The sequence below is a fragment of the Procambarus clarkii genome, chromosome 84, assembly GCF_040958095.1.
Source record: "Procambarus clarkii isolate CNS0578487 chromosome 84, FALCON_Pclarkii_2.0, whole genome shotgun sequence".
Taxonomy (NCBI): domain Eukaryota; kingdom Metazoa; phylum Arthropoda; class Malacostraca; order Decapoda; family Cambaridae; genus Procambarus; species Procambarus clarkii.
Genome location: NC_091233.1, coordinates 22,947,539 through 22,960,173, shown reverse-complemented (window position 1 = coordinate 22,960,173; position 12,635 = coordinate 22,947,539). Strand labels below are relative to the sequence as shown.

Genomic DNA, 12,635 nt, shown 5'->3' with positions numbered 1-12,635 from the left:
AGGAGAAGCAGACGAGTAAACAGGGCCATAATCGAGTTTAGACAGAACGAGAGAGAAATGTAAAGAGAGGAGCAGTGTCGATTAGCTCCCCAAGAAGTATGGGACATGACCTAAAGTTAGTTAAGGGCCTTAGAGCATTCAACTCGGACGTAAAAAATATGGGGCGACAAAGACAAACGAGTGTCAAAGATTAGCCCTAAAAGCTTTAGCAGATTCTTTGTACAAAAGGGGATGACCCCTGTTACCTAACAGTAAATAGGTATCTGGGAGTTAGCTGTTACAGGTGCTTCCTAGGGGGGTGCGTGTGTGGGAGAAAAAAAAATTTAGTAGTTAACCACTGAACTGCTCTGTCTCCAAATAACACCCTGGTGCACAAGAAATAAATTCTTTCCAAAATTTTTTTTTCTCTTCTTATATTGTTAAAATGCAGAGTTTGATCACGGGGAAACTAAACAAAAAATATTGTATGTGACTTACTTTAGCTGCAATGGAGCTGGGAAGTTGAGCAAATTATGGGCGCTGAGCGTTGGAGCGATGGGGGTCTGTCGGCCCCGCCACCCCGTGCGACGGCAGTTGCTGCGAATACAATGTTGCGCAATTATTTTGAAGTTTCTCATTCATTTCTTCATTTTTTTTGCTGTAATATTATTTAAAAGTGTGTAATTTGTGGAATTTATATAATTCAAAGTATAGAACATCGCTATGCTCAAAATTATGGGCCTCATATATGCGACATATTCTACAGTCAAACAGTGCTTTTGCTGTTATTACACTATATACACACATTGTATATACCCATCTACGTATGTATTCACCATAACGATCCACTATGTTGGTATGGTGAGCCCAAAAAACATGAGTGAGCTGCCACACCCTGCCAGTCCTCCCTCCCTCCTCCAACACATTACTCGCCAACATTCCTCCTCTCAAAATACTGTTATTGTGTTTATTACACTATTTACACACGTTATGTATAAGTATGTACATGTTTTATTCATGTACATACGTACATACTTGCCATCTCCTCACCTCTCTCTCTTGCCTACTTAATGCTCTTGCTTCCCTCATCTCATCACAATCGACTTTATAATGGTCCAGGACGGATAGAAATGTCGTCGTCTATTCAATTTCCAGTGTGTGGTTTGGTCAACAATGAAATCTTCATGCAAGATCTTATAAAGAAAACCCCTAGAACGAATTTTGCAGATACAAAAGAGTTTAACGTGAGTAGGGGATGGTTTGAGAAATTTTGAAAAAAACCAGCGTTGAATGTAATGAAACGCCATTTTCTGGGTGAGACCCGGAGGCTCCCCGGAGCTTTACCGGCTGATATGCTAATGTCAGACTTTGGCATCAGTCATGTGTATGGAGTTCTAGGGCCTACCGGGGACCACGAGCCAGAACCTGGCCCTTTCAGAGAGGCAAGGGGAGCAATGGCCTATAGAAACCCCCGTGTGGAAGCATTCTATGTCTGCCATCGACCGGGTCAAGCATCCAGAAAGGTAAGCATTCCAAAACAAACCCCTATTCTGGTGAAAATTGCTACCTAAACCCGAACTAGTGGATAGAACTCTTCAACAGAAAACAAGGAAACTAGCATGATGTCATACGTCACCGCGCCGCTGTCTGCGCAGCTCCCCCCTCCCCGGGAGGGGGAAGGGGGAGCCCCAGACCTCCCACGCCGGCTATCCACCCATCAGTTCTGAGGCTGGATGTCAAAACACATGAAAAACGCCGACCGGAGGGAGGGAGGGTTGCCGGGGAGCCTCCGGGTCTCACCCAGAAAATGGCGTTTCATTACATTCAACGCTGGTTTTCTGGGGGGAGCCCCGTCGGCTCCCCTGAGCTAACTACCCACAGAGGAAGGTCAAAGGGACAGAACCGGGAGGCGGACACCACGCACCCCTCAAGGAGGCGAGACAGCCGACAGCAAACGCCAACCCAAGGCGCCACAGCCCCAAAATTCCCAAGAACAACAAGAGAACCACGAGCAGCAAGGCCCCTGCACGAACACCAAAAATCCATGCTCGAAAGACCGCAAGGCCACGTCGCCCAGACGGCAGCGAGAGCAGCGAAGCCACGAACGCCACAGGCATGAGGGAAGAACCCAAGCAGCTTAGCCGCAAGAACACGGCTGACCACCCGGGACACTATCACCCGCGAACCGGGAAGAACAGAACCTGGATCAACGCAAAACGCGCTCCGGACCCAAACGCTGTGGCATGCAAATAACAGCGGAGGGCCGCCACTGAACACAAAAACGACACACCCCCGGCCTGACCAACGAAGCACCAACAAACCCTGGACCCCTCCAGAATGCAGCAGCCCCACCCCGCGCCAGAAAAGATGGAGACTGCTGCCACCAAACGACCAAAACGCTAAAACCAAAGGAGCAAGAAAACTCAGCGACCCGACCCCCAGAGGCAAAGGTACAAAGGAAAGAGCCGACGAAAAAACACACCGGAACCGAAGGGGCACTACCAACCGAGGAGAAGACAGAGCACGCTGACCAGAGACCAGAGACCAGGATGGTGCAAGCGGCGCACGAACAGGCCGGAGGTGAAACGACGCACAAGACAGCTGACTAACGGTGCAGAAACAACACCAAGACCGAAAGCAAGCTGAAGCGGCTCCGCCCGCGCCGCACGAAAAGAGGCGACAGTATGTGGCAAGACGACGGCCCCCAACCCCCACCAGAAAACCAAGCCGAGAGTAAACCAAGCCAACAAGAGTAACCACCTAAGAAGGGACAGGAAAAGGAAGGACCGCCAAAATACCCCATACTGCCGCCAAGAGAAGCACGCAGGTGGGACACCTACCACGAAGCCACCCGACCACCAACCGGAAGCGAGACCGCGAGGCAGAACATAAGCAGCCCCGACAAGGCCCCTCCGAGCCCAGGAAAAAGGCGGAGCCGCGGGAAGATCTCGGGTGCGACCACCGAAACCCAGGTACAAGGAGATGGAACGTCTGCCGAACAGAAAAACTCCCCAAAGCATGCAAGCCCGCCAGGAGTTCAGAAACGACAGGTCCGACGCGAGACATCGCAAGACCCCCCCAAAAAAAACACAACCGGCAGGGCAAGCTAGGAAACCAAAGAAGGCAGAAGGGTCGCCGCCAGAACAGTACCCGAACCAAGGGGTACGAACAACTGCAATAGACCGAGACAAAGAAGCACTTCACAGGACACAGGCTGACCAACGCCTAAGAACACACGCAGAACATCCCTGCTGCAGAGGAGGCAGGAAGAAAGAGCAGAAGCACCAAAACCCCAGGAGAACAACCAGGGGTGGACAATCAGGCAGGGACAGAAAAACCCCCACGCAATCCCCAGGCACAAAACGGCAGCAAAGTGCCACTCCACAACCGGACACAGGAACAAGGACACGCCACCGTGAAACACGGTACCAATGCACACGTGCAGCAGCAGCAACAGGCACCACTGCAACAAGCAACATGAAAATAGCAACACCCTTCTGCAAAGGCAGAGAACGGAGCAGACAGACCCCAGACAGGGCCAACGGAGACACGACAAAACCCTGCAGGCCCAGAAACCTGCACCAGGCGACCGACGGCGGAGAAACCCCGCTCGATACCTGCTGGATGAGGTACTGGGAGCTCTTTCACACTTGAAGCCCGGCCCAAGGCCAGGCGAGACCGGCCAGAGGGTGGCCCACCAGGCAGCTGCTAGGAGCAGTCCACCGGCCCACATACCCCCACAACCAGGACGGGCCAGAACAGCCATACGAAAACGGGCTAGTGCGCCCTGGAAGTCCACAGACGAACCAGCAAGAAAGCTTATGCTCGCAAGTAGGTCGTGTAACAAGCAGACCTCTGATGGTAATACAGTGTTCCCCAAATGTGCCAACAGCACCACTGCACTCCACTGGTACTATCCCGCAAGTTCTACCAGATAGGCGGGACCCAAGAGCCAGAGCTCAAAAACTTGCAAGCACAGCCAGGAGCCTACCAGGTGAGTACAGAACCAACCCTACAACCCCCACAACTCACAACAGTAAAAAAGGAGGATCCCCTGAATGACTCCAGCATGGGTTGGACATGCACATTAGGGAGACAGGAAGGGTTGAAAAAGGGACAGTCACTGGTGTGCGAACGGTCTCAGTCGTACAAAAATATACCTAAATAAAGACAGGTATATAAACAACACCGCATCCAGTGCCCGGCCAAAAGACGCCAGACCGCAGAAACTCACCTGGCGAATGGTGGCACGAACTTGACACGACGCAACCGCGCCCAGAAGAACCTGGGAGCACCGCCAGGTGAAGACGCCAGAGCCGGACCCTGCCGGACCCGCAGGAGAGCAGGGAGAGGCAAAGGAGGCGGTCTACACCCATGACACATGGAAAACCGCGGTGGCCTCCCCACAACTGGGAACCAGGAAACCCCCGGCGCGAAGGGACACATACCGCAACCAGGGAGAAGAAAGAGAGACGAAGCACTGTAGCAAAAAGGGCGCAAAACACCAGCACTGAAACACCGCCCAGACCAAAACAAACTCCACGGCGCATGCGCATAACACGCTGGCCGAACCGCACACCCTCTCTGTGGGAAGGCGCCAGCCAGGACTACTGCACGAGAAAAGTAGCCAAAAGAGGAAGCAGGAACAATAAAACCGGCCAAAGAAGCAAAGAGCCCAAAAAGGAACCCAACCGGGCGACAAGTAGCCCAACCGGGCGACAAGCAGCCCAACCGGGCGACAAGCAGCCCAACCGGGCGACAAGCAGCCCAACCGGGCGACAAGCAGCCCAACCGGGCGACAAGCAGCCCAACCGGGCAATAAGCAGCCCAACCGGGCGACAAGCAGCCCAACCGGGCGACAAGCAGCCCAACCGGGCGACAAGCAGCCCAACCGGGCGACAAGCAGCCCAACAGAGCGACAAGCAGCCCAATAGGGCGACAAGCAGCCCAACAGGGCGACAAGCAGCCCAACAGGGCGACAAGCAGCCCAACAGGGCGACAAGCAGCCCAACAGGGCGACAAGCAGCCCAACAGGGCGACAAGCAGCCCAACAGGGCGACAAGCAGCCCAACAGGGCGACAAGCAGCCCAACAGGGCGACAAGCAGCCCAACAGGGCGACAAGTAGCCCAACAGAGCGACAAGTAGCCCAACAGAGCGACAAGTAGCCCAACAGAGCGACAAGTAGCCCAACTGAGCGACAAGAAGCCCAACAGGGCAACAAGGACGAGGAGCCGACAGACGTTCCAATAATGCGGGAAGTAGCGAAAAACCTTCCCGTACCCTCGAGAACACAGAAGCCAACACTAGTCCCGAAGGCACACGAAGGCGCAGGCGCACCCGAGATCAGAAGTCACGCAGAACCCCATCGAACGGGGAAACATGACGAAAACACCGTCCCAAAAAGGGGTGGGAGGAAACATCCACCCACAGGACGGAACCAACCGACTCAAAGGCCAAGGAACTGAGCCCGGGGAGGGGCCGACGCCCAACAGCACGTACGGCGAGTGGGGAGGAAAGACCCCACTCCGCGTAACCACAAGCCCTGCCTAGAGGGGGATAAAAACCCCCACGGGGCCCAACGGGGCCAAGGCCCCCCAAGTCAGCCCCTCCCCAGCCCCGGGAACCTACGCGACAGGCCCCGGGGCCGAGCCGTTCCCCCAATGCCCCGGCCGTACCAGAAAACCGGGGCAGCCGTGAAAAACACTAAGGAAGGGAGCCCACTGGCAGACTCATACAACATGGCTGGAGGAACAGGCTCAAATGCCCCCGTCACTACCCCGGAAGGGGAATTCCCCGAGACTGCCCGAGTCTCAACACCATAAAAAACCCCGCCCCGAACCTACAGACGGTAAGGAGCCGGATGCAGGCAGGAAGGGTGAACCAGGGGAAAGACAAGGGGGCGTGGATAGAACCGAAGCAACCAACACCCCCCAAGTCCCAAAACGAACTACAACGGGGCAGCCCCGGGGCTCCCGGGGAGGAACCACGAGAACGTTGCCACCACCAAGGCTCAAGTGCAACGCCCCTGCTGCCCGCACCCGCTTTGTCAGCACAACCGGGTAACCGAGCCCCAACGAGCAACCAAACTTGCAGGACTCCGGGTCGAAGGTGTCACCGACCCCACAGGCAGCAGACGGAGGCAAAACAGAGTCACCCAGAGACAAAGGGTGAGAGCAACCCTCAAACTCGCTGGAAGCGAGGGGGGGACTCTGGGGTCACATCCATCGGACCCGCGCACCCCCAGGGGTTTCCCAGGGTCCCGAGCGTTTACTATAAGAGGACTCGCGCTCAGGTAATCCCAGGCAGGGTACTGCTAACCGGCACCCAAAGCTACCAAACAACTTTCCAAGAGCTGAAACCCCGGGACATGTACACACACGGGGACCTAGGAGGGGGTACCACCTGAAAATACACAGAACACAAGGGACACAAGGGGCAAGAACGAAGGCAGACCCCCCCCCCACCAGGTAGATAAACAAAAAGAAAAAGAAAACCCCGCAAGAGGACAGCATACCCAAGCGGAACAGAGCCGGCCGCTATGATTGGTAAAGACAAGCTGCACAGTACCCCGTGCCCCACCAGTGCAAAAACTGCCCCTTACTCTAAGGCGAACAAGGGAGACAGAACACCCGAGCACACAAAGAGCGGCCGAAAACCAAGCAGTAAACGGCCAAGCAGGGGCAGGACCCAAGGAACTTGTGGAAGGAGGCCCCAAGCCCCAAGGGCAGTACTTACAGGGCACCTAGGGAAGGGAACTCTAGGCGCATGCAGCCCGAGTACTGGAGAAACACTCCCGGCTCACACACCACCTAGAAAACAGACACCACACTCTAGGTTACAGTGCTGAAACAACCACTGGAGCCGGAGCACATAACCGGTGCCTATAGCATCAGCCGAAGAACTGATGGGTGGATAGCCGGCGTGGGAGGTCTGGGGCTCCCCCTTCCCCCTCCCGGGGAGGGGGGAGCTGCGCAGACAGCGGCGCGGTGACGTATGACGTCATGCTAGTTTCCTTGTTTTCTGTTGAAGAGTTCTATCCACTAGTTCGGCTTTAGGTAGCAATTTTCACCAGAATAGGGGTTTGTTTTGGAATGCTTACCTTTCTGGATGCTTGACCCGGTCGATGGCAGACATAGAATGCTTCCAACCACACGGGGGTTTCTATAGGCCATTGCTCCCCTTGCCTCTCTGAGGGGGCCAGGTTCTGGCTCGTGGTCCCTGGTAGGCCCTAGAACTCCATACACATGACTGATGCCAAAGTCTGACATTAGCATATCAGCCGGTAAAGCTCCGGGGAGCCGACGGGGCTCCCCCCAGAAAGACGTGGTATTCATAGTGTTGTGAGGCATGGGGAGGGTGCCAGCTCAGACAAAGTAGGGGCTGAAAGATTTGTTCGTGATTTTAAAGATTTTGTAGATACTGTATTGATGAATATATTCCACAACAAGTGTTTAATTGTGAGGAGACATGGCTATTCTGGAAAAAATTGCAGAAGAGGACATACATTACCCAAGAGGAGACGTCACTGCCCGGACACAAGCTAACTTGGGCTAACTTGTGTCAGGATAGGCTAACTCTTGTGCTGTGTGGCGATTTGAAAATTAAACCCTTGCTCGTGTATCATTCCGAAAATCCAAGAGTTTTAAAAAATATATAACGTGCAGAAAAACTGTGATGTAGAGTGGTTTGCCCTGCCATCAAAAAATATCTGCAAGAGAAAAGTTTGACACTAAAGGGCCTGCTTCTCGACAATGCTCCTGCTCATCCTCCAGACTTGGAGGGTGCATTGTTGGGGCCACTTTTTTTTTTTTAGGGATATTCCTGCATGGGCCCTAAGTTTCTGGCTAATGAACCAATGACATGAAGGAGGAGTTTTCAACCTACCTTGTGTTAGGTGTGCAGGGGTCAATAGGCTGAACATAATGTCAGGAGCAAAGGGGGGCGTTTGCCTCTTCAAATACAATTGTGACCATCTTCATCTCTTCGAACTATCCTAAATGCTCTCTTCACCTGTCTGACCAAATTGGGTGTCCAGACCACCTTTGAATCTGAAATTGTAAAATTAATAGTGATTTCAGAATATTCAGTCCATTTATACTAACAAAATTATATACAGTATACTGTAATTGAAATTTTACAGAATGATAAAGGCAATTTAGTAACTTTGTTAAAATGCACATGGGGGAAATACATGAAAATAGGTTAATATTGTTTGTAAGGTTGATGGGAAATGTTTATTACTTTTATGATTTAAAAGATGTATAGCCCTAATACTCCATCCTGGGTGCATTCCACCAGGTAATGACCACAGCAAAAGTTTTCCACGAGGCTCTATTGTCACACAAACTTTTCACATTTTCAAACTTGATTCATCTTCCCCCCCCCCCCCCCTCGTTCCAGGGGTTTTCTTTAAAAGGTCTTCATGCAAATGCCTTGGTTTCTCACAAATGATGGCCTCTGAAATGCTATCACCTGCAAACTCTTTGTTGTGTATCCAAATTAATAAAAACTTTTCAACATCCTCAAGTGTTTGTGTTCTTTGTTTCGGGATTGTTGATATGCCTTTTGCCACTTTAATGCTCATAATGTCCTTTTTCTTAGCAAGTATAGTGCATATTGTTGACATAGATTTGTTGTACTGCCTAGTTCAACAACCTGTGCACCGTTTTGACGTTTATGAATGCTCTCTTGTTTTTCCTCTATGGTCATTCTCACATGTGTTTTCTTGGCTTGAACCTTACCACTGGCTTTCTTGGGACTCATGGCAAGATATATAATAACAAATTTTATGTTCAAATAGCCAAAAATCCCAAAACAAATGTACTGCTTTATAAAGAATTCAGGCGCGATAGTTACTAGGCAGGAGGCACTGGTAAACTGAGGTGCGATCACCATGCCACCACGCGCTAGGTCAGCCCATACGCATATCAACAAACTCATTTCCCGAGGCAATGTTTGTAACCCGATTCAAATTTTTCGAAGAAATTAGGCTCGTAACCCGAAAAGTTCATAAATATTCATTCGTAAGCCGAGGTGACACTATATATAAGTAAAAAATTAAAATTTTGTAGATACACTGTGCTGTATTGATGGATACATTCCACAACAAGTGTTTAATTGTGAGGAGACATAGCTATTCTGGAAAAAATTGCCGAAGAGGACATACATTACCCAAGAGGAGACGTCACTGCCCGGACACAAGCTAACTTGGGCTAACTTGTGTCAGGACAGGCTAACTCTTGTGCTGTGTGGCGATTTGAAAATTAAACCCTTGCTCGCATAACATTAAAAAATCCAAGAGTTTTAAAAAATATATAACGTGCAGAAAAACTGTGATGTGGAGTGGTTTGCCCTGCCATCAAAAAATATCTGCAAGAGAAAAGTTTGACACTCAAGGTCCTGCTTCTCGACAATGCTCCTGCTCATCCTCCAGACTTATAGGATGCATTGTTGGGGCCACTTTTTTTTTTTTAGGGATATTCCTACATGAGCCCTGAGTTTCTGGCTAATGTACCAATGACATAAAGGAGGAGTTTTCAACCTACCTTGTGTTAGGTGTGCAGAGGTCAATGGTTGAACATAATGTCAGGAGCAAAGGGGGGCGTTTGCCTCTTCGAACACAATTGCGACCATCTTCATCTCTTCGAACTATCCTAAATGCTCTCTTCACCTGTCTGACCAAATTGGGTGTCCAGACCACCTTTGAATCTGAAATTGTAAAATTAATAGCAATTTCAGAATATTCAGTCCATTTATACTAACAAAATTATACATACAGTACTGTAATTGAAATTTTACAGAATGATAAAGGCAATTTAGCAACTTTGTTAAAATGCACATGGGGGAAATACATGAAAATAGGTTAATATGGTTTGTAAGGTTGATGGGAAATGTTTATTACTTTGATGATTTAAAAGATGTATAGCCCTGATACTCCATCCTGGGTGCATTCCACCAGGTAATGACCACAGCAAACGTTTTCCACGAGGCTCTATTGTCACACAAACTTTTCACATTTTCAAACTTGATTCATCTTTCCCCCCCCCCCCTCGTTCCAGGGGTTTTCTTTAAAAGGTCTTCATGCAAATGCCTTGGTTTCTCACAAATGATGGCCTCTGAAATGCTATCACCTGCTAACTCCTTGTTGTGTATCCAAATTAATAAAAACTTTTTAACATCCTCAAGTGTTTGTGTTCTTTGTTTCGGGATTGTTGATATGCCTTTTGCCACTTTAATGCTCATAATGTCCATTTTCTTAGCAAGTATAGTGCATATTGTTGACATAGATTTGTTGTACTGCCTAGCTAGTTTATGTTCAAATAGCCAAAAATCCCAAAACAAATGTACTGTAATGCTTTACAAAGAATTCAGGCGCAATACTTACTAGGCAGGAGACACTGGTAAACTGAGGCGCGATCACCATGCCACCACGCGCTAGGTCAGCCCATACGTATATCAACAAACTCCTTTCCCGAGGCAAAGTTTGTAACCCGATTCAAATTTTTCGAAGAAATTAGGCTCGTAACCCGAAAAGTTCATAAATATTCATTCGTAAGCCGAGGTGTCACTATATATAACTAAAAAATTAAACTCAGGATTACTTTCAACCCCCACCCCTTTTGCTCTACTCCATCGCCACCTACCTTCACCCCCCTCTATGATGTAATCTTCCATAGACACCTACCTTTGCCCCCCTCCTCCCCTCTACTCCTCCATCATCACCTACCTTCACACCCCCCTCCCTTCTCCTCCTCCATCGTCACCTTCCTTTCACCCTCCTCTATGATGTACTCTTCCATAGACACCTACGTTCACTGCATATAATGCTCCCCTCTACTCCTCCATTGTCACCTACTTTCACCCCCCCCCCTCCGCTCTACTCCTCCAGGGTCGCAGACAATTTCACGAGCGTGAGAACTACGAGTTCTCTAACCACTCTAACACTCCTACTCTCTCACCAGTGAGGGGGAGGGAAGGAGGGAGGAAATGAAGGAAGAAAGGTGGGGGAGAGAGAATAGGCAGGGGGGAGGAGGGCCTAGATACATTTCTTCCATATAGATAGGTAGACTGAGGGAGAGCTGCTTGCCAAGAGCCCTATCAGACAGGCTTCCTATTCCTCAACCCTCCCTAATATGCCACATCCTGGTCAGGACAACTTGCTCGATTGTTATTCTTGGTGTGACTCGAGAACTGACCTCGAGGCGGGGCATGGGCATGGATTATTTCCCTGGGGCACGCACCTCCCTGCCCCAGCTCTCTCTCTCTCTCACATAATCTATCAAGGGTCTAACATGAGGTCATTGTGCCTACCAGAAGTGTATATATCCAAGGCTGGCCACCTGTCTGGACCATTCAAATGTATAAACACGTAATTAGTCTATTAAAATTATATATAGTACTACAATTATAAATTAATTTGTTCATGGTCATTCGTTTATCAGTATTTTAATATGAGGTATATATACGCATGTATGTATACGTTGACGTACACATATATGATTATGTGTATGGAATGATTATGATTATGTGTAATCATATATGATTATATCTAATGGAATGCATTAGTAAGTGATGTGGTGGAGGCTGACTCCATACACAGGTTCAAGTGTAGATATGATAGAGCCCAATAGGCTCAGAAACCTGTACACCTGTTGATTGACGGTTGAGAGGTGGAACTAAAGAGCCAGAGCTCAACCCCAGCAAGCACAATTAGGCGAGTATATGAACGAATGCACATGTACACTTTCAAATGAATTAAGATACCTTGAGATACACAATGACTTAGTTTAAATAGTTTAAACACATTATGGTACTGATTTTGACATGCTGATGTCTGGAAGGGAGAGGGGGTGTGGGGGGTTATTGTCTGAGGTGGAGGACCAGAGGAGGGGGTCAGTGGAAGGATGGTGGCTGGAGGGATGCCATTGTTCTAATGGTTATGAAAACAATTATTGATGGCAGGAATTCAGTGGGTGTGTACTTCACCCGCACCATCACCATACTGTGCCCTGCTACAACCCCCCCCCCCACTCCACCCATGCTGTGCGGGGCGTATTACACATTATGGGATAACCGACTGTCTGTCCATTCCTGTCTGCTCGTTATGCTGCCCTTCCTTTTGAAAATTGTCTGCTTTATCGACTTCCTTCAAGACCACACGTTAGCCTCTTATCACGCCCTCTTACCACTCTCGGGGAGCCGGCTCTTCTATACAATAGTTACCACTCAGTCCCCAAGGTGAAAGAGTGTCCGGGCATATGACTTGTTACGTGTACTTATTTGCGATTCGTTTGGGCTGTCACGTGTGGTGATTAATGTTGGGTAAGGCTAGGCCAGGTCAGGTCAGACTAGGCCAGGTCAGACTAGGCTAGGTAAGGCTAGGCCAGGTCAGGTCTGGTCAAGTATGGCTAGGCCAGGTCAGGTCTGGTCAGGTCTGGCTAGGCCAGGTCAGGCCAGGCTAGGCAGGGTGAGAGAAGTAAAGCGGCAGGTACTTACGTTTCCGAGAAAGTAGCGGCGGTAGTATATTGTTGATTTAGATTCGACGACATCCTGAAGCTAGTAGGTGGCGGCCTCATCGCTCTCGAACTTCTTGTTGTTGTAGGGGATACGAGGCACACCCAATATCCCCCTTACATTGATCACATCGCACACTAAT

The 12,635-nt window shown here is 49.7% G+C and overlaps 1 long non-coding RNA gene across 1 annotated transcript in view; it reads right to left on the bottom strand.

Moving 5' to 3' along the window:
• The window catches only part of LOC138358570 (uncharacterized), a 27,977-nt gene extending 15,342 nt beyond the window's left edge, over nucleotides 1–12,635 (bottom strand). The window contains exons 1-4 of the long non-coding RNA XR_011225487.1: nucleotides 12,476–12,635; nucleotides 9,526–9,688; nucleotides 7,865–8,028; nucleotides 478–576 (exon numbers count right to left, since the gene is read on the bottom strand). This is a non-coding gene — a long non-coding RNA (uncharacterized lncRNA). The remainder of the gene's footprint in view (nucleotides 1–477; nucleotides 577–7,864; nucleotides 8,029–9,525; nucleotides 9,689–12,475) is intronic.